Raw genomic sequence first — 25340 nt, forward strand, 5'->3', positions numbered from 1 at the left:
GAGGCAGAGGTCATGCCAGTGACAGGTCTGCTTCTGAAGAAGAGGATTCACGTTGCCACTGTTTATGTTAGTCAGTGGCTCCTATGAAGGGCAGGCTGTGGCCTTTCTGGAGGCTTTCCCTAATAGTTCTCTTTCTTCATCGGGTCAGGCAAGAGGCATCAGAGGCACAACAGAATGGAGTGGGGACACCTGGAGCGGTGAAAAACCAGCTTCGGGCTGTGCTGGTGTAGACAGCTGCTGGGGAAAGGCTTATCTCCAGTCTTATCTCCATTCAGATTCTTTTCAGATGACCAAATTAGCAAGACAAGGGGAGGATAGATGGCATTTGAGAAATCTGGATATCAGTCTACCTTTAGTAGGGACAGTTGTGTTGTCCTTAGTGACATGAGTGGACTCAAAGCTATAAAATCTAAAGTGATCTATGTGATCCTTGAATCATACTTTGTATTTTTTTTTTTTAAGATTTTATTTATTTGAGAGAGAGAGAGTCCATGAGAGACAGCACAAGAGGGTGAACGGCAGCAGGAGAAGCAGATGCCCCGCGGAGCAGGGATGTGGAACTGAATCCTGGGACTCCCTCCCCGCCCCTAGCGGGAGGGAGATGCTTAACCAACTTAGCCACCCAGGCACCCAGTCATACTTTGGGTTTAGTTTTTTTGTTTTTTTGTTTTGTTTTGTTTTGTTTTTTTCAAAACTTTCAAGGAATCTGATTGATCCTTGATTGCTATAGGTGCGGAGTGCGTTTTTTTGGCATGTGAGGTCATGCAGTCATAAAATTGTCATCAATAAGATTTTAGTCCCTACATTGACCACTAGAGAAATGCTTCCTTCTCTTGAATGTGCATGTTACATAGAAGTATGTTAGAGGAAAAACTGAGGCATGTTACAATTTTTAAGAGTTTATTTGGACAAAAATCAACTTGAATTGGGCAGCGCTCCCAGATGTGTAGCAAGTGGAAAGGAGCTCCAAGGACCTGTACAAAAGGAAAGACTTTTGCAGGCAGATGGGAGTGGGAACACGGAAAAGTGGATTGGTCATTGCAGGGTACCTTCCTTTAAAGGATGGCAGGAGTCTGTTAGAGGACCTAACTACCACTGATCAGGTGACTCCTGGATTGACTGGTTTCAGACTCCATTTCTAGGAGAGCCGAAACTGTAATTAAGTCTCTCTCGGTTTGGTGACATGGAGCTCAGCAAAATTGAGTCCATTTGAGGCCTGCTTTATTTGTTTGTTGTTGTTTGTTTGTTTTGACAGTTCCCGTTTTGATCAGATTCTCAGTCTAAGAGATGTGATCAAAATTTAAGGCATTGGTGATACTCCCAGCTCTGGGGTTCTTGCAATTTTTTGTTTTTGAATTTTTCATTTTCTTTGTTCTTTCTTTTCCTTTGTCTTCCCCCTCACCCCACCCACCACACACCTTGAATCTCTGTGTGGTATTCACAGGTCTTGATGCTTTTTTTCTGACTGTCTTTGTAGTATTCACAGGTCATGACATTAGGTTCACATCCTTTAAGTTGGCCATTCTCTTCACTCCTTGTCTGATGTTCTGGTCTTAGGGAGATCATTTGCTGGGTAGTCAGTGGCTGTGAACATGCACAGAAAGCTTTTGAGAGAATACAGCATACCAGGGAGACTGCTGTGATGATTATAAGCAGGAAAATTTCCAATGTCTACAACGTACTTTGGAGCCTATGGCCTCCCAAGCTCTAAACCAGTCAGAATCAAGTAGGTAAAATAAAGACCCTGTTGAAGGAGTCATTTTGTGAAGCCAACTTACTTGTTCAGTGATATCATGTAGCTGAGTCTCGACTTCCACAGGCAGTTGATTGGCCACAGCATGAACATCTCCTTGCTCAGCTGAAAGATAATCAAGGGCTATCCTGTTATCAAGAACAACTTGGGCCTGAAAGTCTGGGGATCTTTATTGAGCAGGTACTCTGTTAGCGGTGGACTCAGGGATGGTTGCCAGAGGTAAGGAACATTGTCTGCCCATGCAGTAACAGAAATTAAGAAAACAAGTAGCAAAAAGGCAAAAGGAATAAAGCTTTCATATTGGAGGTGAAGATGTTGATCTTTGACCATGGAAGGACTGTCCATCTCAAGATGCCATCTGCTTCTGAGAAGGAACCTCCTAAGACAGTAAATTTAGATCTCTAGCTGGTGTGCCATTCCAAGAGTCTGGAGGAACTCTTTTAATTGGGAGATGAAGACCCAAGTTTCAAGTCCCCGAAGTTTGACTGCTATCCAGGTTATGAGACAGACCTGGTATAGTTAGTCCCTTCCGAGGAGATTTAAGGGCAGTCTTTGTTCTTCATGATCCCGAATCAGGAAGGTGGGAGAAAATTGGAAATACTAGTTTGGAGAGTTGGAGCCAGATATTTGAGGACACTAGAAGAATTCATTATCCAATCCAGTTGATAAGTGTAAAGCAAAAATTCAAAGACAATGAACAAGGCTAGAATCTCATATACACGACGTTGTGTTGTGATTTTCTACTGAAACATAAGTTTTTTCTCTACAATCATCCTCATTTCTACCAAAGCTAATCATGGCAAAACTATATGTTTATAAAATAAGTCTAGTCAAATTAAGCTGTTTACACAGTACAGCAAGGATAGTATTGACCATGTACGCTCTTTTGGAAATCTGCTTTGCTGGAATTTTTCATAAGAAATCTTAGATTGGACTTTACAAACCTCTCCAGGATAAGAAGCTAAGCCAAGGACTCACCATCACAATTTACCTAGAATACCTACAGATGTGGGTAAATTCCTCTTCTTGATGTCCGCAAGTTATCCTGAGGTTCTTAGGCCTGCTATGAGGTGATCTTCCTTATGAACCTGCCTGGAAAGTCAGCCTTAGTTTCTTAAAGCTGTATGGTCATATTTAAATCTATGCACATTCTCAAATCTGACATTCCAGTTAAAATCTTGTTAAAATATAACCAGTGTTTCTAGTTGTGTCCAAGGAGCACATATTCTTTTTTTTTTTTTTTAAGATTTTATTTATTTATTTGTCAGAAAGAGAGACAGGCAGAGGGAGAAGCAGGCTCCTCACTGAGCCGGGAGCCAGATGCTGGACTCTATCCTGGGACCCTGGGGTCCTGACCTGAGCTGAAGGCAGACATTTAACCTAAAGCCACCCAGTCATCCCAAAGAGCACATATACTTAATGAACTTATGAAGATAACTATATTCCCATGAAAATAAGTATTCAGTAAATTTCCAAATTCTGGAGGGACCAATAAATGTTTAAATTCTGTTTACAAAGGTATACTTAATAAAATCACTATAAGTCACAGATGGCTTAAGAGAAGAGAGAAAAAAATTTCCTTAAATCGGGGGTGGGTGGGGGAAAGTCTTCAGGAACTAGCAATACTTTAAAGAAAATGTTGTAAGAAAAAATATACATATATAAAATCATACTTATCACTTTGACTCAATCCCATATTATTTAGTTCTTGTTCTGTTTGAATCCAGTTTTTCATTAATTCTGGAAATTCTTACCCAGTTCAGTTTTATGATCTTGAAGTTATCAGAAACCTATATTCTAGAATACTTTTCACAGTCTTTTCTGTTCATCTTTCAGAAGATAAAGCACATTTGCAGAAGCATTAAGAGTAAAACAAAACTGTCTGGAAATGAAAAGACTTAAAAATTCCCCTGGTTAAAGATCTGATGAGAGTTCATTATAGTAGAACTGACAAAGAAATTTGGTTATTTTTGTGACATACAGCATTTTAAGATAACTGCAATTACTATCGATAACATTATACAGGGCCTATCAGATTTCTAGGAATTTCACACAATTTCTAGAACACGGACATTAATAACATGCATCCATACAAATATAAGCTAAAAAGGTTTGATATCACTTCTTATTTGATAATGCTTCCCATGTAATTGATATATTAATAAAGCTAATTAGTTTAATATCTCTTTTTATTGGAAAGAGAACAAATCTTTTGAGAAGTTCCCAGGACCTGATGGAAAATACCAAAGTTAGTTTGAGGCCAGAAGACTTCATTTAGAATTTGATTCTGGGGATTCTGTCCGAGCATCAAAAGGTTTGAACATTTGACTAAATAGGATCATAGGCCATTATGAAATAATACTAAGTTATCTCTTTAACCAGAGTAACAGTAGGGGGCACCTGGGTGGCTCAGTTGGTTAAGTGTCTGCATTAGGCTCAGATCATGATCTCAAGGTCATGAGATCAAGCCCCATGTCAGACTCCCTGCTCAGTAGGGAGTCTATTCTCCCTCTTCCTCTACCCCTTTCCCCAACTCCTATGCTCTCTCTCTCTCATAAAATCTTTTTTTTTTTCTTCTTAAATTTTTCAAGTAACAGTAGAAGGGGTTAATAACATAAATACAGAAGGTCGCATACTTGGGAGCAAAACTTAGCTCTCTTGAGAAGACTGGGTTTTCTTAAGTAATCAAAGACCTGATAAAGACAATATGAAGCACACTAAATCGTGTTGTAAGACACAAAATCTTTACTTTTCAGGTAGATAACAAGAAAAGAAAAACCTTTCTTAGTCTCCTATCAGAAGCAGACCAACAGGGGGCATGTGGGTGGCTCAGTTGGTTAAAGCCTCTTGCCTTCGGCTCAGGTCCTAATCCCAGGCTCCTGGGGCTCTTTGCTCCGCAGGGAGCCTGTTTCCAACTCTCTCTCTCTCTCTCTGCCTGCCTCTCTGCCTACTTGTGATCTCTATCTGTCAAAATAGATAAAATCTTAAAAAAAAAAAAAAAGCAGACCAACAGTCCAAGAAAATTTTGTTTTTTAGTAGATGAAAGACAATTAAGTTTTGGTTTTACAAAGTACACTTTTGGTATTGTAGTGCGTTTTTAAACCTTTATTATCTCTGGTTGTTTTAATTACATATATTAGAATTCTTTTTTTTTTTTTCAAAGATTTATTTATTTATTTGAGAGAGAGCACAAGTGAGCAGGGGAAGGGGCAGAAAGAGAGACTATCCAAGCAGACTCCCTGCTGAGTGTGGAGCCTGATGTGGGGCTCAATCCCATGACCCATGAGATCAGGACCTGAGCCGAAATCAAGAGTTGGCTACTTAACTGAATGAGCCACCTAGGTACCCCTAGAATTCTTAACAAGTAGAATTCTTAATTGCCAGGGAAAACTGAGAGTTATGGGTTGACAGATAAATATTTCATAATTTCAAGAAGTATATTCTTCCTAATAGTAAATTTTCCAACGTGGCAGCAAGGCTGTTTATAAATAGACCCAACTATCCTTAGTTTCTCTGTAAAAGGAAGCAAAAGCACATAAACCTGTGTTCAGTAATTAATGTTCAGTAATTTATCTTATTTGAAATGATCTAAGTAGTCAATAAGTATCCATTATTTATTTAAAGATTTTATTTATTTGACAGACAGATCACAATTGGCAGAGAGACAGGCAGAGAGAGAGAGGAGGAAGCAGGCTCCCCGCTGAGCAGAGAGCCTGATGCGGGGCTCGATCCGAGGACCCTGGGATCATGACCTGAGCCGAAGGCAGAGGCTTTAACCCACTGAGCCACCCAGGCGCCCTGAGTATCCATTATTTAACTCCACTCAGTATAACTTTAAAGTTTCAAGTTACCAAGAAGATTTTGGAAACTATTTTTAAATAGACATACCATAAAGCATAATTATTGTTGAAAAGTTCCTTTTTAAGTTTTATCTTACTTACATGTATATTTATTCACTTGTTCTTAACAATTATGTTTAGATTAATCATGAGAATTTCATGAGACATTAAACAGCTAACCATCATCTTAAGTTCTCTTCCTCACTGACAAATTCTTTGAGATAACATGAGCTTATTTGAGTTTTAGTGAACCTAGGTAGAATAAAAGTATTATATTTAATGCTGGTAACTCTAAAGATTTGCCTGTTTTAATTAAACCAACAAAGTTACACTAACTTTTTTTTTTCCTCTTGAAGATCATCCTAGATCACATGAACTTGAAAAACTTTTGGGTTAGTTTCCATACTTTTGAGAGTGTACTTGGTTCATATAAACACTTCTTTGCCTCTAAGCCAATTAAATAGAGCTCTTTACAAAGCAATTTGACATTATGATCTGGAGGTTGAAAAAATACTGCCCATTTATAACACTCATACATAGACAAAGGTAAAGAGACAGACTCGGAGTTCCTATAGCTTACATTTTAGATTAGGGGAGAAGACCTGATTGAGCTTCTGAATATCACCTTCCAGTCTGGCTAGATTCTAACCATGAAGTTACTTTAACAAAACAAAAAAACTCTCAAATACCTTGTGAGGTTCCAGCTGGGACAAACTGTATTCCTGGCTGTACTGAACACTCCCTTAGACACAAAAGGTCTCCCAAAGAGGGTCCAGAAGTTACTGCCTTCTCAAGATCCAGAGCCACTCCTGAAGGCAACCAAGGAAAGGAAGAGTCAGACCATCACCCGGAGAGCCAACAACGGTCGGTTCTGCAAGTGGAGGGCAGCCCACATTTCTGCAGCCAAGGGATGCTCCAACCCAATGGCTGCAAAGCCAAGTTCTGAGGACACAAAGCAAGACAAACAAGAAGGCAGTAGCTGTCCCTAGGAGAGAAAGGATCATAACCAGTGGGTACTTCAAAGCAAATTCACAAGTCACAATTCTAAGATCTAATTCTTACATATGTTTTTTGCCTGCCAGTATGAACTTTCAGAGGAAGGGACAATGTAAAATTTTACCTTCCTCTCTCAACTGGGTATCCCAGAGGTATAGGAAAGCCGACCCTGGTAAGAATTTTCACCCTTTGTCAGGTCTGGAGAGAGTCGGGTGTTTTAGTAGGTCTAGGCCTAGTCACCAGAAACTATGGAGTAGGAGAAGTGATTTTCTCCTTTACTTCTTATCCTGAGTACTTGGCTATGATGCCTTCTTCTCTAGGCCACCTTTGTAAGTAGATAAGGTTCAAAGTTCTCCACTGTGGCCTTTGTAATTAAAAAGATTCTCTTTGGTAAGGTTAATTTGCTTGTTCAGTCTTAGAACAAAATTTTGTTCACCTGAGGTCTCACACTGGACCGAGTCCCGCTGAAGTCATACCCAGTCTATCCCCAGACCCAGTCTGATTTCCGAGTTGGAACCAGTCTGGCCCCAGAGCCCATCCAGTTTCGAAGTCAGACCCAGTCTGACTCTGGCTTGTTTCTGGGCCTAGTCTAGAAAAAGAAATGTTCAAATAAAGTCTGACATTCATAATGTAAAAACCCGCAGAGGTAGGATCCAGGATGAACTTAGCTACTTCCTCCAGAGGCTGCGAGAACAGAGCAAGCCCAGGGAGCTCAACGGGTACCTATATCTAGTCGTTCATTGCTCCTGGGGATCGTGGGGGTAGGGGGAGGTCTCCTTCACATCCCTCCTTTGAGAGCAGAACTGTTAAAAGATAAACTGAGACATATTAAAAATTGTAAGAGTTTATTGGAGTAAAAATCAATTCGAATTGGGTAACATCCAATCTAGCAGATAGAAAGGAGCTCTGAGGAGCTGCAGGAAATTTTATAGGCAGAAGGGAACAGGAACAAGAAACTTAGGGCAAAAAGCGAGGTGCTTTTGCCAAGTTTCTTTCCTTTGCGGGATGACAAGGGTCTGTCAGGCAGATTACTTAACGAGCGCCAACCAGGTGATTCCTGACAGACTGGTATAAGATTCTGTTTCTGAGAGAGCTGAAACTATAGTTAAGTGTCAGTATGGTGCTTTAGAGCTTAGAATAAGCAACTCCATTTGGGCCTTTTTAATTTTTTTTTAACAGATGCTATTATTTAACATGTAGCTAGTTATTTTTTCCTTAGCACTATTTGTTTCTTGGAGCTTATAGTTTAGAGATAGTACAATGTGTGAAACATAAATGCAAAAGAAGGAGAGGAAAAAAAGAAACCATTAACTCATTCATTCGTTTATTCATTCGTTTATAAATTAATCAAATATTGTTCAGGGGCCCTTATGTACAGGGCATTTCTTTTTGATATTTGATGAGCTCATTCCCCATTTGGTAGAATGCAGAAATTACTGGCATTGACTTTAAATGCTGGATGTGGTTCATCAGAATAGTGGTACTTCACCCAGTTGAGTTCCCATAGTGGTGACATTGCTACGTTATGTGGAGTTAGCCTGTTCTCGTGTGTGTGTGTGTGTGTGTGTGTGTGTGTGTGTGTGTGTATTTCTGTCGAGGAGGACAATTTGCCTGATGGAGGAATGGCTTTTGTTTTTTGTGTAGACTTAGCTCATTTCTTCTTCTCTAAACTTTCATGGAAATAGACAGGGCCTCAGTTGTCCTTTCTGCCCCATTTTAGTTGAAAAGGAGCAAGAGAGTAGAAGTGAACAGGAGCTGCCTTTGCCCCAACATAGCGAGGCTGCCTTCAGGAAAAGAGCACTAAGACTGGACCCCGTGGTCCAGTGACTGGAGCCGTGCTGCGAAGAGGGAATGAGGAGTGCAAGGCCAGTGGAGGTCTGGACGCGGCTGGTTTTGTTAGAGTTCCGGTCCTCTTCTCAGGGATTAGCGCGAGTCCTTGATGCTTTCTACATTTGTCCCTGTTTGGATGTGAACTCTCTTCATGCTTTCGTTCTAACTAACTGCGTAATAATCTTATCTGTATCTGACACAATGTTACTTAAAAATGCTTTCATGACCAAAATATCGAATTCTGAGTCCATGCTTCTTAACGTTATGCTGGTGATTCCCACTCCCTGGTTGTATGGCAGACTCTCCATCCAGAACAGTACAGAGGCATATCACAGGTCTACTCAGTCAAAATCTTGGGGTCAGAAACTTCAGAACCACACAGTGAGAGCATGGCAGGATAGGAATAAAGCACCTCAAACTCTGCAGACTTGAGTGCGCGCGTGTGTGTGTGCGCGCGCGCGTGTGCCTGCGCGCTTGAGCTAGCTGAGGTCAAGGCTAAGAGAGATCATGTTAAATATTGGACATGATAGAGATGCAGAACAGAGACCATACCCAAAATGTGAAGAATGGCAGAGGAAGAATTGAACACATTTTGGGGGATAGGGAGAACAGGTGACGCTGGGAAAGGAGGAAAACCCTGGTCTCAAAAGAAAGGAGATCCAGGATGAATTATAACCCCCAGCCCCGGTAAGGATTTCACAGTTCCCTGGTGCGATGGTTCATGTTCTCCCCCTTGCAAATGCCTGCACCTCCTGTTCCCAGTCACTGAAACTGCCTTCCCCACACCGCCTGCCCTGCTACCCGGGACAGAGCGTCAACCTTAAATATGCAGCCTCATCTCTGTCTTCATTTAAAAGTCCCCTTACCCCCGGGCCCAGGAAGGAACCCCTCTTCCCTGCTTCCTGCCCATGCATCTTTTTTCAAATTCAGCAAATGATAAAACGATGGCTGGTGGTAGGCCTTGGGCTCTGACAGCACTAACAGGGCTCCATTCCTTGCTTTGGAGAGTGTGAATGTTGGCAACTTTGAAAAGAATCCTAAAATCAGCTTATTGGGTCATTATAATTGAGTACAAGCTGAGTAATCTCTAGAGCATGGGATGCTAAGGCTTTCCTTCCCAGAGACAATAGTAGCAACATATTGTAAAATCATAGGATGAAGGTTCCATAAATTAGGTCTCATGTTGGTCAGCCCCCGTGTTCTCAGCACTTGGGACATAGCCCGCCGTAGCTGATTCCAGTGGGTCCTTAAGAACTCATTGAACAAACCACCAGACTCCTTCACACATCCAAGTGAAGAGCTGGCTGCTGGCTCTGGCCCACCCAGTCACCCGGGGATTGATGCGAGGCTGCCATTTTGCCTGCTGGGGAAGACCAAGGGGTCTAGGACCTTGTTACCCTGGATTGAAAAAACAGTGACCAGCAACTATCTTCTCCCATTGTTAAAATTAATTGGATATAAGAGTTCTTGCTTAAATCCTGTAGTTAGAATCTATGCACCCAGAAGAATGAGTCTGAGATAGTAAAGAAATCTTTTGCCTTCGGGTATTTCATAATAGCAGAAGTAGGAAATTGAAGGAAAAGCGGTATATAGCAACAATGATAATGATGAGGGGAAACAGTAGAATGCTTATAGTTTGCCAGGCAGTGACCCATCCTATGTCATTTAGTCCTTGTTACAACCCTCTGGGAGAAGAACTATGATTAGGGGTGTGTGTGTGTGTGTGTGTGTGTGTGTGTGTGTGTGTGTGTGTTTTAGTTTTATGGGGGAGGAAACTGAGGCACATAGAGACTGTAATTTACCAAAAGCACAGTCAGCCAATGGTGCCGTCAGGGCCAGAACCCACGGCAGAGTCTCTCCAGAACTACCATACTTTTATAATCAGGAACAAAATAAGCCCCAGTACCAGGGTGTTTTATGTTTACATCTAAGATGCTAGGAGAGCTCGGCCATCCTTGAGGCCAGGGTCCCGGGCCACTGCCTGGTACCCACGGATGTGACTGAAGGAGATGAGGGGAAAAGTCTGTGTGTGTGTCTCGTGTCAGCTGTGGAAGCTCCTCCCTGAAGGAGAAGTTAGGAGAGTGCGTGGACCCCGGGTCCCTCATCCTGCCAGACTCGGGCATTTTTGCATGTATGTGGTCTGTCAGGCTTGTCACTGTCAGCAAAGGAGGATATCAGAATTTTACCCTTACTATCTCAGGTTCCACTCATGCTGACCAATCGGTGACCTTTGGGCACAGTTGTTTTCCGAGGGAGTAAAAGTGAAGCAGCCTCTTTGTTCTTCCAGTCTTAGTTCAGTCCCCAGCCCCATCTGCTGCTTGGCAGGTAGGGCAAAAGCCCGGTCTGAGAGCCATTCAACTGCCTTCTCTCCCCCATCTGTCTGTGAGACATCGGTTAAGTAATTGCAGCTCTCAGAGCCCAGTTCTTCATCTGTGAAGTGGGTACAGTAATCCTCCTTCACAAGGTCTCACCTGGGCTATGACTTCTGGAGCATCAGAATCAGGGCTTTCAAGTTGTTTGCCAAACATTTTTTTGTTTTTCTTCTCTTTGTTCCCTGATTTACCGTAGACACGGTAGTGTCCAGGATTCCTGGCCTCTAAAATCCTATTTATATTTTTTAACTACTTTTCTCTATGCTTTATATATGACCTTAATGGTAAGCCATAAAATACCCAAAGCTTAATCCTGTGTTTGTGTAAAATGTGTACCTGGTGAAGGACAAGCTATCGATAATGACACTTGTTCCTGTTACTGTTCCAGAAACCAGGCAGGGTAGCTCCTAGGTTTTTCTCTTTGTGTAGGTGAAGTGTGTAGGCTCAGACAGGTGAAGTGACTTGCCCACAGTTGCACTGTTAATTCATGGCAAAGTCATTAATAGAAGCCTCTGTCAGATCCCAGTGCTCCTGCATCATCTCAGGGTTAGACAGACTGCCTGAGGGCATTTAGGACTAGGAAAAAGTCTGCCTACCTCCTTATGGGCTGGCCAGGTGAGTCCCAGCCCTTGGAACCATTTGGAAACTGCTGGAGCCTCCAGCAGGTGGGGAGTGGAGATGGACAGTCGCGTACCTTGATGCCTGCTTCCCATTCTGCTCCAGAGTAGCTCCACGTAGTCCCTCTTCCCGGCCTCCCCGGGACCGCCCCTGCCCCCGCGAACCAGCTTCCTAACTTTTTCTCTAGAAAAGAAGACAAACCTTTGGATTTTTAGAGGGTCTCTCCGAAAGATAGGGGTGTGTGTGTGTGTGTGTGTCTAAAATCGGTGCCTGTTAAGGAGAGCAAATCCACGGGGAGCTCCAGGGCTCCAGAAAGTGTTTGCCGTGCTGCAGTTTCTCTGCCACACAGTGTGGAAGGCAATTATCTTCGGAGGGGATTCCGCAGCCCTGCACGGGCTTCCCCGGCGTAAGATTTATTGTCGGCTGGATTGGGTGTTCTTTATAAGAGCATTTACTCGGCATCTAAAGCGTTGTCAAGAGTGCTACTTCCTGAATGCTTTTGAGGTTGCAACTGCTAAGCTTCATTTTCCCGTCTTGGAGATATATTTTTGAAATGGTATGCAGGGATTTGTAAGGCCTCGTGGTTTCCATTGACACTGACAGGAGCTGCACCGTTAAAACCCTGCACACTGCTGCGGAAATTTACCCCCTAATGCCCGGAGCCCTCCCGCAGGCCCGTCTGGCCCGCACGTGCAGAGGGTTCCCCGGAGTGGGGGAGAGAGTATGGGAGCGCGTCCCGTTGTTTTGTGTTTAAGTCATGTCAGCTAATCAGTCTCAAAGTTAACTGTTTGCTTATTTAAACAAAGGAGAGGGAAAAGCTCTTCTTTGGCTTTTCCCCCCTTTTTTTTATGTGGATCTTAGGAATGCCAGAGGAAAACTTGAGCTTCGAGTCAGCTAAATATACTGTATCATGAAACCTTAGGGACCACTGAATTGGGAACAGTGGCCCTTTACTGCTAAGAAGGTGTTTTATTGAAAACGCGCCGACAGGCTCTCCCCAGAGAGTGAGCAAAAGAGAAGGCAAGATGCCCGACAGTAATACAGGTTGTTCTCTTAGGCAAGCTAAAATGTAGAGTTTGGCACTTCTGGGCTGTGATCCGGCCGGCAATCGACGAGACGAATGTGCATTTTTACATTAAAAGTGCCATATTTCACTGGCCCTGGCCCCTCCCCCCCGTATTTTAAGTGTCTTAATTTATATATTCCAGTTAACAGTTCATTTCTCTCCAGCTTTGAAAAGTTGTCTTTTGAATAAATGGAGGTAGTCAAAATTTCCTAATCCTGGCAGGCTTACCAGCAGAGGGCAGGCGTAAAGAAGGTTTTGCTAGGAGGGTGTGTCAACCTAGGGTCACAGGAGGGTGGCAGTGGGAGGGAGACCTGTGAGCCTTGTTCCGAGGGCGAGATGCAACACGTTCCCTCTGCCTCTTTCCAGGCCTGCTGCACGCCCCACGTCTCCGGAAAAGCTGACTTTACTAAATAAAGGTGGCCAGTTGCCTTTATCAGATTTTCAGCGATTTCTCCATAATTAAACGTTCAAAAAAATATTCAAATGTCATTTCATGCCCCCAGAGCCATCTATTCTTCATCTATTCATCTATTCTATATCTATTCTTGTCCCTTCGCTGATCCAGTTCTTGTTACGCTTAAATCCGAGGGTTTGCATGGGGGTGTGCCAGGAACACTGTTACTCTTTGGAGAGGAAATACGGACTCACACTTGATGGTCTAACGATTTGTTCTTGCTGATACCTGAAGGACAAAACTCTTTGGGAAATGCTTTCCTGCCCCCAAACATGTACCTTTTCGAGAACTTTGCACATTTCCGTGTAATCTCTTCTCACCTTATGGCAGAAGCCGTCCACTAACACATTTTACATTTTATTAAAACAAGGGATTATAGTTTTATCGTAAATGAGAGAGAATAATTTGTTACAGTCCACGAGATGCAGACTTAGGACGGGATGTGGCCATTTTTCTTTCTGCGTAAGATTTTGTTTACTGGTGATTACATATGATTTTGTTTTCTGAGTGTCTTGACGTTTAGAGCGAGGAAGGGTGGGGGGGTGGTAAATGTTTTCCATAGCTTATTTCCCTATCATGATCCTAAGTCACCCGAAGGTTGACATGTAACTGTGTATATATAAATTAACCAGGAGCACTGGCATTATAAAATGTTGCATTAAATGAAGATGCTTCTGACATTGTAGAAGGCGTCAAAAAGAGAAATTTAAACTCCTATGGAACAGTAGGAACTCATAGTCCTTTCCCCTGGCCACGCAGGCACAGACCAAAAGCAACATATTTAGGGGTGCCTGGGTGGCTCAGTCAGTTAAGCATCTTCCATTTGCTCGGGTCATGATCTCAAGGTCCTAGGATCGAGCCCCATGTCAGGCTCTCTGCTCAGCAGAGTGTCTGCTTGTCTCTCTGTGCCCCCCACCCCTGCTCATGCTTGCTCACACTCTCTGAAATAAAATAAATAAAATCTTAAAAGACATAATGAACTGTATGGTCAGCATAGACTTAAGCACGACATAAACGGTATCGACACGGAGCGGACTGCCTTAGCTCCCTGTAGATGGATGATGTATTAATTTATGTTTTTAAGTAAAAGCACTTAAATCAAGAAGGAGCTGTGGTTCCTTGGAGACAAGTGTCCAAATCTCAGTATTCGGGCATTGGTGTTACAATTTAGTACCTGTAATTGACAGCTGGTTGGCGGTCTTTGGAGGCCTCAGAAAGACTAAAGCAGGGCTCCCTCTGGAGGGACTCACTTCCCTGGGCAGGTCATCAAGCCTGTTACTACGGTGAGGGGCTCACCATTTTCTCTGTAGCAACAGTCACTCGGTCACGTTTCTTTAAGTTCCTTCATTTCAGAATACCCATTTTGGGTACTCCCCTAAATTAATTGGAAAAGGGAGAGCAAGTGTTAATACAAGCGTTGTTTGGAAAAAGATGGGCAATTGAATTAACTGTCTTGGCCTCTGGTCACAGAGTTGATTTTTCAACCCATCAAACTGTTCATCAATTTTTATTTCACTCAGTCCGGCAGATGAACTTTCTGGCAACAGAAATCGCAGTAGTTACCTATGAGAACATGGTACCATAACTGACTTTATCTGAGGAGGTCTCCCACTCTCACTGTTGCTGGATATATGGGAGCCAGTGTCCATTCACATATCCATTCCTTGGTTATTTCCAAGCAGCTTCTGGCAAGGCAAGACCTCAGTTGGAGCTGAGGACCACGTGGGCCAGGAACCATGGCCGGTGGCTCCTTCCCTGCCATGCCATTTATCAGCATGTAGGAATAATGTCCTGACAACACGCTCCTTCTGACTCTTCATTTAATACATCTTCTCTCCATTCAGGGCTCTGAATGGGCAGTAAAACCTTTCACTTTTTCCTGCGTTCAAGGCTAAGGCTCAGCAGAACCAAGTATATAATACATGATTTTAGTCCCAGGTGTGTTATTTGGTGGTTAGAGTTTGGTGTGGGATCATAGTAATCTATTCTTAAGTACACAGCCAGCTGCACAATGGACTCATTTAGCAACTGACAGGTTTCTTAATATGTGGTGTTTGAACAAGGGCTGTATCTGTTGTGGGTGTTAGGATGTGGGCATCAAAAATATTTTTAAGTATGGTATTTAGCATTTCCTTCACTCTTCCTTAAACATTAGCTCCCCCCTCCCCCCACCCAGGTATTCGTTTTAAGTTATCATGGCCATTCTTTTTCCGAAAGTTTGTTTCTATATCTGCTTCCCCTTGTGGACCTTGGTGCTTAGTTAGGAATGTTTGATTCTTAGAGGGTGAAAAAAAAAATCACAGTTGGCTTTCTGAACCTTAGTTTTGTCCTCTGTGAAGTGGGAATTGCAGTTTCTTTTCAAGTTAGGACAATTAAATGAGACCCTGTTTCTAAAGCTCCCACAATACAGATGCTGCTGTTTGGGGGTAAGAGGAATTGCTTTCTGACCTAGCCTCTCCAAAGCAACCTGGCCCTCTTGGTAATGAATCAATGATATTAACTGAGTCTTCTAAGTTTTAACCATAGGTTTTAACATTTTCAATTGTACTCCAGCAGTGCAAGATTTTAGTTCTCACCGAATCCCAGAAACAGCACAGGTTGACAGGACCACATGGAAAGGGATCCTGAGAGAGTCCTGAATCAAATGAAAATGGCCTGGGCGTATACACAGCTTCTCCAGGTTTATCACCGATGCTACATTTCCTTACCTAGAAGTAGTACGTGAGTCACCATGTCATGTTTGGAGAGAGGGTGGGAAGGGCTCCAGGTGGCCTCGGAGTTAGCTTGCTAAATTACTTCCCTCTCCAAACCGTCACACCACCACCCCCCTCCCAGACAATCCAAACCATCAGTCCTTTAAACACCACCTCCCCAAGGGGCCTTCCCAGACCTCTCCTGCTCACGCTGATCTCCCCCTTCTCTGTGGTCCCATGGTGCTCAAAGCCACCGCTGTGCAATTTAGTGCTTGTGTAACCAGCGCCTTGCGTCACTCTCTAATTATTTTGTGTAAGGCTGTCTCCACAGGCTGGCTCATAAGCGTCTGTAATGTTTGTTGTTTGCTTGTTTGTTTGTTATTTGTTCTGATGCTCCCGGAGACTTAGCTGATAAACACTGACCTGCAGAGGAGTTAGTCCAACTTGTAAAAGCATGCATGAGTTTTATGGATGCCTCACCAAGAACTCGTCTTTGAAAAACATGAATTGCCTATTCAAAGTTGCACCCCATTTTGTCCCCAGACATCGAATCTCAAGTTAATTTGAATACCTTTGAAAACAATCACGTGTATTCTGAAATGACCATTTCCACTTTCTCACTGTGCATTGGTTGAAGGGAACTTCCTATATTTTTATTTCCTGTTTTTGGGGGCCCCGGCAGCCCCTCCCGGAAGAGTGTCTTGTCTCTTTAAGAGTCAGAAGTCTCCTGATTCCAGGTATATTCTGGCAGGTATATTCTGGCAGATTTAGGGCCCCTCTCCCCAAAAAAGAACACCCTCAGTCTGTCATTGAATATTCATGAGAGGGTGGGGTCACATTTTTTGTGACCTGAAAAATGCCATTAATAAATTTGTTATCTGACACAAAAACACTTTAGGGTGGAGAGCCACCTGCCACGCACCCATTTAACATCGGATCATAAGTTGACAGTCAACTGAAGCTTTTGTCTCTTTTGCAGCCAGATTGATGGGGGAATTGTCTGCGCCCCCGCTGACCTTATTGAGATTCAGGCATTTGCTTGATTGGAAATATTATCAATATACTTTCTGGTTTGTAGTTACCTGCATTAAACACCTCAGATGGAAAAACACGTGCAAGTAAAACTGGTACTGCTCCGTTAGGATTTGTGGTCTTTTTGGTTTTTGTTTTTTTAATTGAGGGAGAATAGGTAATCCCTGGGGTCACTACTTTTCCTGGACTGTTTTTGAAAAAAAATAAAAACGTTTGAGTTTTGTTGTTGTTGTTTGTTTGTTTGTTTTTTAAGTATAGGCCAAGAAGTTTCTCTCTAAATTTAAAGATGATAAATGCTGCGGAAAATGATTGGATTAACCTGGCATTCAGATCTTGCCAGTTGAGCCAACAAAGTTTAGCATATTGGTGACTTTTTTTTTAACACCATACTCAGCTTTAAATAGCATTAAAGAGCAGTGACTATTTCTGACAGAGGTCCTCTTCAAGTGCTTACTGAGAGTAGCTATTGTTGTTGCTGTTGTTGTATAAATAAAAAAGGAATTTAAAGAATTATTTCTTAGCGAACTTGGAGCAGATGCCTTCTTGAGCAGCTGTCGTTCTAGAGGGGAAGTAGCTCGGTTCAGCGACGAAGCACGTTCGGTTGTTATTTATTTCAAGCCCCGTGTTGGGTTAGTTTTCCTCCGCGCGCACAAGCACGCTTTGGCGAGCCCGACTCTTGGAAAGAAAGGAGGTGGGGAGCGGTTGGAGGGGTGGGGTGGGGGGAGGCCGAGGCTTGGTGAAACCCTCGGCCTGAAGCGAAAGTTCTCAGCAGAGGCCGTTTTCGAGGAAAGCGCTTCTCTGCGCTGCCTTGGAGCCCCGCATCCCCTTCCGATTCTGAACAGTTGCTCGGAGCAGTCGGGGGTGCGCGGGGCGCGCCGGCTCCCCTCCTCTGCCTCTCGGGTTCCTCCGAAAGGTTGGGACAACTCTTTGTCAGTTTCCAAGACGAACCAAACACGCAACCCAGCCCAAAGCCCCAAACCCGCAGCCCCGGCCGGCGGGAGAGATGCGCGCCGCGCCGGGCTTCCCAGACGTCAGCCGGAGGCAGGTCAAAGGGTTAACAGCAATTAAGAGGAGTTGCTCTAGAGACAAAAGCAGGATTTCGCCGGAGCGTGATTTCACCTGCCGCGCGGAGGGGGCCGGGGCGCGCGGGCGCGGGGAGCGGGCCGCGTAGCCCATTGTGTGGGGCGCGGCGCGGCGCGGCGCGGGGTGTTTAGAGGCGGGTTGTGATTGGTGGAGCAGGGCGGGGCGGGTGGGCGCGGCGCGGCGCGTCTTGTCAGCCCGCGAGCCGGAGCGCCCCTGCGCGCGTGCAGTCCGCCTGCACGCCGAGGCCGCCGGACCCCACGCCCGGCCCGCGCGGGCGCCCCGAGCCGGCTCCGCGCGCCTGGCGGCTACATGGAGAGTGTCAGGTTGGTCCCTATGATTGATCTTTGCCATTCTGCCCTCCTTCCCCGGGCTCCGCGGTGCCAGCTTCCTGGGGCCTCACTGGGGAAGGCTGGAGCGCCAGAGGGTTTCCAAGTTGAGTCTTTTTAAAAAATAATAACAACAATTGCTGTTTACCAACTTGGGTGGGAGTTGTGCTCTGGAAGTGGAGGCGGGGGAGGGAGTGAAGAGGTGGGATGAAGGAGCTACAGGCCTGTGGGTCCTGGAGAGAGAGAGGCTTTCCCCCCTTTCTCTCTCTCTCTCTCTCTCTCTCTCTCTTTTTTTAAATGTTCATGGGTGGGGTGTACTGGAGAGTTGGAGGAAGTCCTGCTTGTGTGTAGCTCTCGCGCTCTCGTTCTCTTTTTCGTTTGCGATTCATTTTCTGCTGGTCTGGCCTTCACGCAGCCACTTTGGTAAAGCCCTCGCCATCACTCCATTCGGGGACGTATCTGGGGTGTGATTTATGTCACTTTCAGAGCGTGTGAAATATACAAGGAGACTTCCATCTCAGTGTAACCCGTGTAGATGTTTCTTTGCTTCTGATAGTTTTGTTTCTATATCTGTCTAGGCTATTTTCAGCTTAGCTGTTCAAATTCAAGGAGTTCACACACAGCGAAGAGGGGGAGGGGGAGGAATAAAGCCCCACACCAAAACAGGCAGGCGAACTAAGGGACACTCTGGCAGGTTGGGGAGTCTCTGGCGTCTGGTGCATTACTTTGCCGATTAATTAAGTAGGGAGCAGGGTTTGGGTTAGGACGTGCAGCCGGCTGAAGAATCGCCACTGGGTACTCCAATCTTCCCGGGCTCTGAATGTAACTAACTCAACTGTCAAAACTGCCTGAAAGACGGTCAGTGGAAAGGAGACTCCCCCCCCCCCCCCCCCCCCCCCCCCCCCCCGGGAGTCGTGATGGGAAGGAGGGGGCCTTTAGGAAGTAGGTGGTAAAGTTTTAGAGCAAAGTACATATAGACTCTTCCTCTTTGGGATTAACTCCTTCAGGGCCTACCAGTTATAAGGAAAATATAATAATTTTATATCCTTGTCCACACAGACCAAATGTTCTAATCAAGCCAATTTAAAAATGCAAATCACCTAATTTCCATAGATTCCAACATTCTGCAAGTGACACATTTGGGGGAAAAATTAAGCCTGATAACAGGAAATGTGAATCATACTATCAATGACTAATCTGCCTAAGAAAAAAATAAGTTACATTTATTTTATCATTAGGAAGTCAGTGTTAAAGAAGCAAAAAAATTTTTTTTTACTTTAAATCAAGTGAAGTTTTTTATTTTATAAGTGGCCCGGTGTTGCTTTTTTGTTCATTTGTTTGTAAAAGATTTTCTAAGAGGAATGTGTATGTGCAGTCAGAGATGGTTATGTGGTAAAGTGTTCAAGCTAGCATGTCATTGTCAAAGACCTCAAACATGATCCCATTGAGATTCTAGTTTAGGATTTGATGTGTTGCTGTTACTGTTGTTTGAAAGAATGCAAAGCGTTCTTGGATGTTAGGACTTAACACTAAGTAAACCAAATGAAGACAGAAGCACATTCTGAATACCCTTCGCATAAATTGAAAAAATGTCTACTTCTATTTTATGTGATTCTTTGTAGCTGCCTGACACATTTCAGTGAAAAGTGTGTAAAAATGAAACCAAAATACAGACTGCCTACCCAGAGACAGTGGCTGACTTACTCTGGGATGTGATAGAGTTGAACTGAAAACGGATTGGGCTGACACTTGATAATCAAAGTTGATTTATTGTTCATTAGTACTGCATTAGCCCTTTCAGGCAAGACAGTTATTTGTGTAGTGGCCTGTCAAGAGCGAGACTGCAAGCACCTGTCATTTCTAAGGCATGAGATAAGCAACTAAATATTAAGATGATGCAAATAAAAACACATGATCTTTTTTTTTTCTTTAAGAAAATGGGTCAATATCAATGCATAAGAAGAAATCTAGAGGTTTGTGGGGATTTTTTGTTGTTGTTGTTCCGCACCCCCTCCCCCAGGACTACGCTTAGAATGAAAGCAAGGGGCTTTATATTCTCCTGTTTACCCTAAGAACTTTCTTTCCTACTCCTATGTGCAGTTTAGCTGATAAAAAGTTGGTCAGTTAAGGAAATGAGAAGCCAAACCTGTCAGTTTTTTAATCTGAGTAATTCAGGAAAGGTAGGCTTCCTATTTGTGTTGTGTTTTTAAATAAATTTATTTCATTAAAATGAAACTTTCCTAATCATGGGCTGATTATATGAAAATGTGATGACATCATAGGTAAGCTATGATAATGTCGGATGGTAATGTCAAGTGCGTTTTCTGCAACATGTTTCACTCTCGATTTTCTTCTTCCCTCCCTGGAAGGGAATGATCTCATGACATACAATAGAAAACAACCTAGGTGTCAAAAGAAAACAAAATTAGTGAACTTTTGTCTGCAGCCATAGAAACGTGGATTAACTCATATTTTTCCAGAGGATGGAATGGAAACATTCTGCATGAGGTTATATAGTGTATTGTCTTCTCTGCATTTTCATTTGACAGGGATTTTAGAGTCTGTGATCTTAATTAAATCTCAACTAGCTGAAATAATGCATCTAAAGGCATGCAGTGTTGCGTAACCTTGCTCAGTTGGTAAACCATAAATCATCAGAAAGCTTATGATAGGAATGGTTGGTTTGAATTTTTTTGTTGTTGTTTGCAGTTAAATGTACCTTAAAAACAAAACCCTCACCATTGCTGCCTTGTATTTGCACGCTGTCAGAAGCTGTCACTTGAAAGATAAACTCTTTCATGACACTGACCAGTTCTGCAACTTTTCAGACAGCCTCCACACAATTGTAAGATACAGTGAAATTAAAGTCCAGATTAATTAAAAGCAATGAAATTCCAGATTTATCTTGGCTAATGTGGCAGAAGTGTCTTAGAGTTACTATGTTTCTGAGATAATCAGGAGAGAATATTGTGACCAGCTTCTCAGCTTGAGCTAAAATTTGAGTAAAATTTGAATTGGCAAAAAAGAAGGGTGGAGGGATTTATTTTATTATGTGGTCTAGTTGTAGAGGAACATCACTGAAGAGAAACTTAACACTAGGCTCCTGGTAACTGGTCAAATATCATAGCCAGTTAGAATCCACTTCTGGTAGTTCTTTGACTTATAAGCAAGGGATAAAGCAGCAACAGTTGACTAGAGAAGGTTGGAATAAATAAATACGTAAATTGCATCTGTGTGTGTTACATACTAAGCTATGAATTCATTGTCAAGTAGTAATAATCATTAAGCAGCTATTAAGTAGTCCTGGTTTTACAAATTCTACTAGTGCTTGTAAATACTGAGTTATTTACTTTGAGAGTCTTCAAATCAGATGTTTTTAACTACTGAAATTTTTGGAAGCTGTCCACTTATAAAAATTTGAGAACGCTATCTTGTCGTATATTGATTTTATATACCTTTGTACATAATATTTCATATGAGGTTGGGAATGATGTTGCTGATGAGCTGTGGATCTTTGGGGGCAGAGAAGGAGTGCAGCTTCATGTATACCTGCATGGCTAGATTTGGGGGTAGTCCTAACTCCCTAAGCTAAATGTGTTTTTGTTTGCTGCAAGGTTTCTTTTCTTGGAAGCAGCATGATATTTCTGGACATTGGTTTTAGTCATTTCGCAGTGTACAAATACCTTTTTTTTTTCCCTCCTCGTACATGGCAGTCTACATTCAGCTCTATTTATTTATTTATTTTTTTCATTAAAAAAAGAAAGAAAATTCAGGTGCCTGTTGGACGATCGTCTGCACACTGTAGGGACTTGAATTACCTGGAAAGAGCTAAACTGGGCCTCTACTTTAGGGCTGTAGGAATAGTCTCTGAGTCCCTCTTCCAACCTGGCAGTTTGTTTGAAGAGAAATTAATTTGGAACAAGGAAAAATGAATATTGAACACGTGCATTGTACCTCATTTTCAAACCTGGTTAAAAGCAGCTAATCAATGAAGATGCAGGCTAAATGTTATGGTGCACTTTTTAAGAATACCTTGGTATCATGTTTTAATTTTTAAGCTTTATCTTGCCCTTAAATCTGAAACATCATTGTTCAAATAACTGAGAACAAGGTAAATCAACAACATCAAAAAGGTCGGCTGCTGTGATTTCTCAAGGGCTTGTTATTTTGTACTTCCCAATTCTATTTGATGTCTTGACAAAACAAGATGACACAGGGGAGAATACATTAAATTTTGATTTTTTTCATCTAACCTGTTACAGTTGTGGCAGCTTAATTTCTTTCACTTTTTCCTGAAGATTTTTCTTTTTTTTCTTTCTTTCTTTCTTTCCTTTTTTTTTTTTTTTTTGTACAATTACTCTAATTGTCATACCACTTCATGAGGCGGGTCCTCATGGGTTTTCCCATTTGCCTTGATTTTACTAGGCATTTTTGAACATATTTTGACCTTTAACATATAAGGAGCTTTTGGTTAGGCTTTGTCTTCATTAGAAATATATCAGTGAATGGTGAGATTGTCAAAGAAGCAACTGATGTTTTCTCATTCGAATCTAATTTGCACCCCTTAGCTTAACTGTGATATAGAAGGTGCAGGTGTTGGAAACAGGCATGAGAACCTGCACAATTTGAGAAACTTCAGTTGTAATTCCAAAAAGGGGTGATTGCACAGCAAGTCAGACCTTACAAAACTTTGGAATGAGCTAATTTTGGCCTATCTGCATGTTTAAATCCAAGGACAGCCCTCCCCCCCCTCCATCTCACAATGTGGGGGGAAAAAAGCACGTTTGCAAATTTAATTCTTGGTCTTAGAAAATTCTTTCGTGGACAAAAGGTAAACATTTTAGTTTTCTTCACTGAACAGTATCCCTCGATCCATAACTGTCTACAAGTTGTTTTCCTTTATGTGCATCCTGTGTGTGTCTCAGATAGCAGTGGTACAGTTGCTATCTCTTCTCACTATTTTTGAATAATGCTTGATTTTAAGAGGACTTACTAAGCCATGGCCTCTGCCTTTTCTTCTCAAGAGCTCAAGAGAACTGTGGATAGAATCTTCCCTGGGGTTTCTTCTTGGAATAGTTCTCCCCTCCTCCTATTTGCAGCACTTAAAAATGATTTTTGTTGTTGTTGTTAATATAAAATGTCATAGCAGCTTTGATCCACGTACACCACGTACATTGTTCTCCATCCCTCCTACAGGAGAAAGATTGAGGGAGGAAAGAAGAGGCATTTTCTCTTGATTTAAATAATAATAATAACAGTTGCTAAGTTGAAAAGATGAGTGCTTATTGGATGACTATTTTCATGTGTAGCTTCCATTGTTTCCTGTATTTAACAGGCGCTAATGGGAGAAGCGATTTAATTTATGTAAACTTTACATTTTTATGCAAATGAAGCTGATATTTATTAGCGCTAAAACAATTATGCTGGCTCTTAGTAGAGTGTATGCATGGGAAATGTTACAGGAGAGCAGTTGAGGTTCCACTAATGCCTCTGCTGTAAACAAATATGAATTTCTGCCACTTTTGAAAATTTAAAGACAAAAGAAGAGCTCGGAGAGCTTTGCCAGAGATTGCTTATTAGGGATGATAACCTGAAATAAGTCCTGATTGGCAGGCAAGTCTTGGCCATACAATTCTTCCTGAAAGAAAGATAGCCTTTCTTGATAGAATGTAATAAACAAAATGATAAAAAATGAAATGCTAATTGCATTTTAAAGAGGTCTTTTTTTTTTTCTAAAATTTTAATAGGTGGTTGTATTGTTACTGAGAGAACAGTTATGCTAATGACTGACTACTTAGATGATTTTGCATTAATATAATAACCATTACCTGCCTTAATGCTTTGTACAGTATTGTGGCAAAATAGCTAAGTCTAAAAGAGTTATACAAAAAAGCAGAATTCCATAATGAAACAGAATTATACTTTCCACATGAATAGCAGGCTTTTTTTTTTTTTTTTAATTTTCTGAAGACTGAAATATTATGTCAGAAATGTATTTTCTTTCCTCCATGATACAGCTATCTTGCATGGTGTCTGGGCGAATGTGGTTTGTCTGTTTGGTTTTGCCTCCCCTCCCCTTCTTTCTTTCTGGATACCTTGGGAAATAGAAGCTTCCTAACTTTTTTGTTTGCCAATGTATCAGTTGTTTCCATTGGCTTATTAATTCTGAACACTATTGTCTTTCACAGGGGCGATGGTATTCATGAAGTGGTACTTATTTTTTTTTACACAGGTTAGCTTCTATAGGTCATAGAAAATTTGGCATAGGTTTTTTGTTTTTGTTTCTGTTGCTTTGGTTTTGTTTTTTGTTTTTTTAATGGAACTATTTTCTTTGTTTGGTTTGGTTTTGCTCTTCTGGACCCTTCTAATTTAATTTGTTTTGCTCTTGTTATTTGATGAACCAGTTAACGCTGTCTGACCAGTTATCATCCCATGCCTGAAGTCTGGAAGGGTCTCAGGTTTTCTGGGACATATGTGTGGTAAATAACAGAGATTAAAAATAGTTTCTAATTTATTAATCCAGATTAATGGAAGTAAAATAGGACTTAAATTTTTCTGTCTTCTCAGTTTTATTATTTGTACACTTAGCAACTAGGAGAAGATGCTGATGACAAAATGTATGTGTGTTTACACTGGGCAGTATTTACTTAGAGTTAATGTGAGTGAGTGTAAAGAGAAAGAAAAAAAAATGATAGCGTGTTATTTGTGTCATCTCCCCTCCCACCCAATTCCTCCAATTGTCTCTTAGATTAGCAATGAGTATTGTTTCTCTGGGCGTTTTTGTTTGTTTGTTTGCTTTTTTAGATGTTTTTCCCCACCCGGTCACCTACCTCTCCCCTTTGGGAATAAAGGGCACTAATAAGGCCTATTATTTTAATAGTCTTCAGGCCTACGGATGATAGAAAGTCAATTGGAAGCAAAAGAAAACTGTGGCAGGCAGAATTGATACAGCAGTGTATGGGCTTCTACCAGCACTTGGGAATGCAATCGACATTTTCCCAGTTACTGGTATTAAGGTAGTAGCAGGTCCCTACTAGCAGCGTTCAGAGGGAGGGCCAAGCACAGCTGAATTTCTGCCATTCCCGCCAGTTCACGTGCACCTGGGACCAGCCACACCCAAATGGTATCAGTCAACAGTGTATCATGCAGTGTCTGTGTTGTGTTGTTTTTTTTAATTCACGATTTCCTCTTGCAACTCAACGAAAGAGTGTTAACTGTGTGTGTTTTTTTTTTTAAATTCAGTTTTGTATGCTAGCATTCTTTAAATGTCTGCCAGAA

At 42.2% G+C, this 25340-nt stretch overlaps 1 protein-coding gene across 12 annotated transcripts in view; it reads left to right on the forward strand.

Annotated features, from left to right (window-relative positions):
• The window catches only part of FOXP1 (forkhead box P1), a 586984-nt gene that overhangs the window by 463154 nt on the left and 98490 nt on the right, over positions 1-25340 (forward strand). Inside the window, exon 1 of one of the 12 annotated variants that reach the window (XM_047746929.1) lies at positions 17920-18059. The exons of the other annotated variants lie outside the window; for them this stretch is intronic. The gene's annotated coding sequence lies outside the window, so the exon portion shown is untranslated. Of the gene's footprint in view, positions 1-17919; positions 18060-25340 lie in introns of those variants that run through there. 12 annotated transcript variants of the gene reach the window in all.

This window comes from Lutra lutra, chromosome 1, assembly GCF_902655055.1.
Source record: "Lutra lutra chromosome 1, mLutLut1.2, whole genome shotgun sequence".
NCBI classification, from domain to species: domain Eukaryota; kingdom Metazoa; phylum Chordata; class Mammalia; order Carnivora; family Mustelidae; genus Lutra; species Lutra lutra.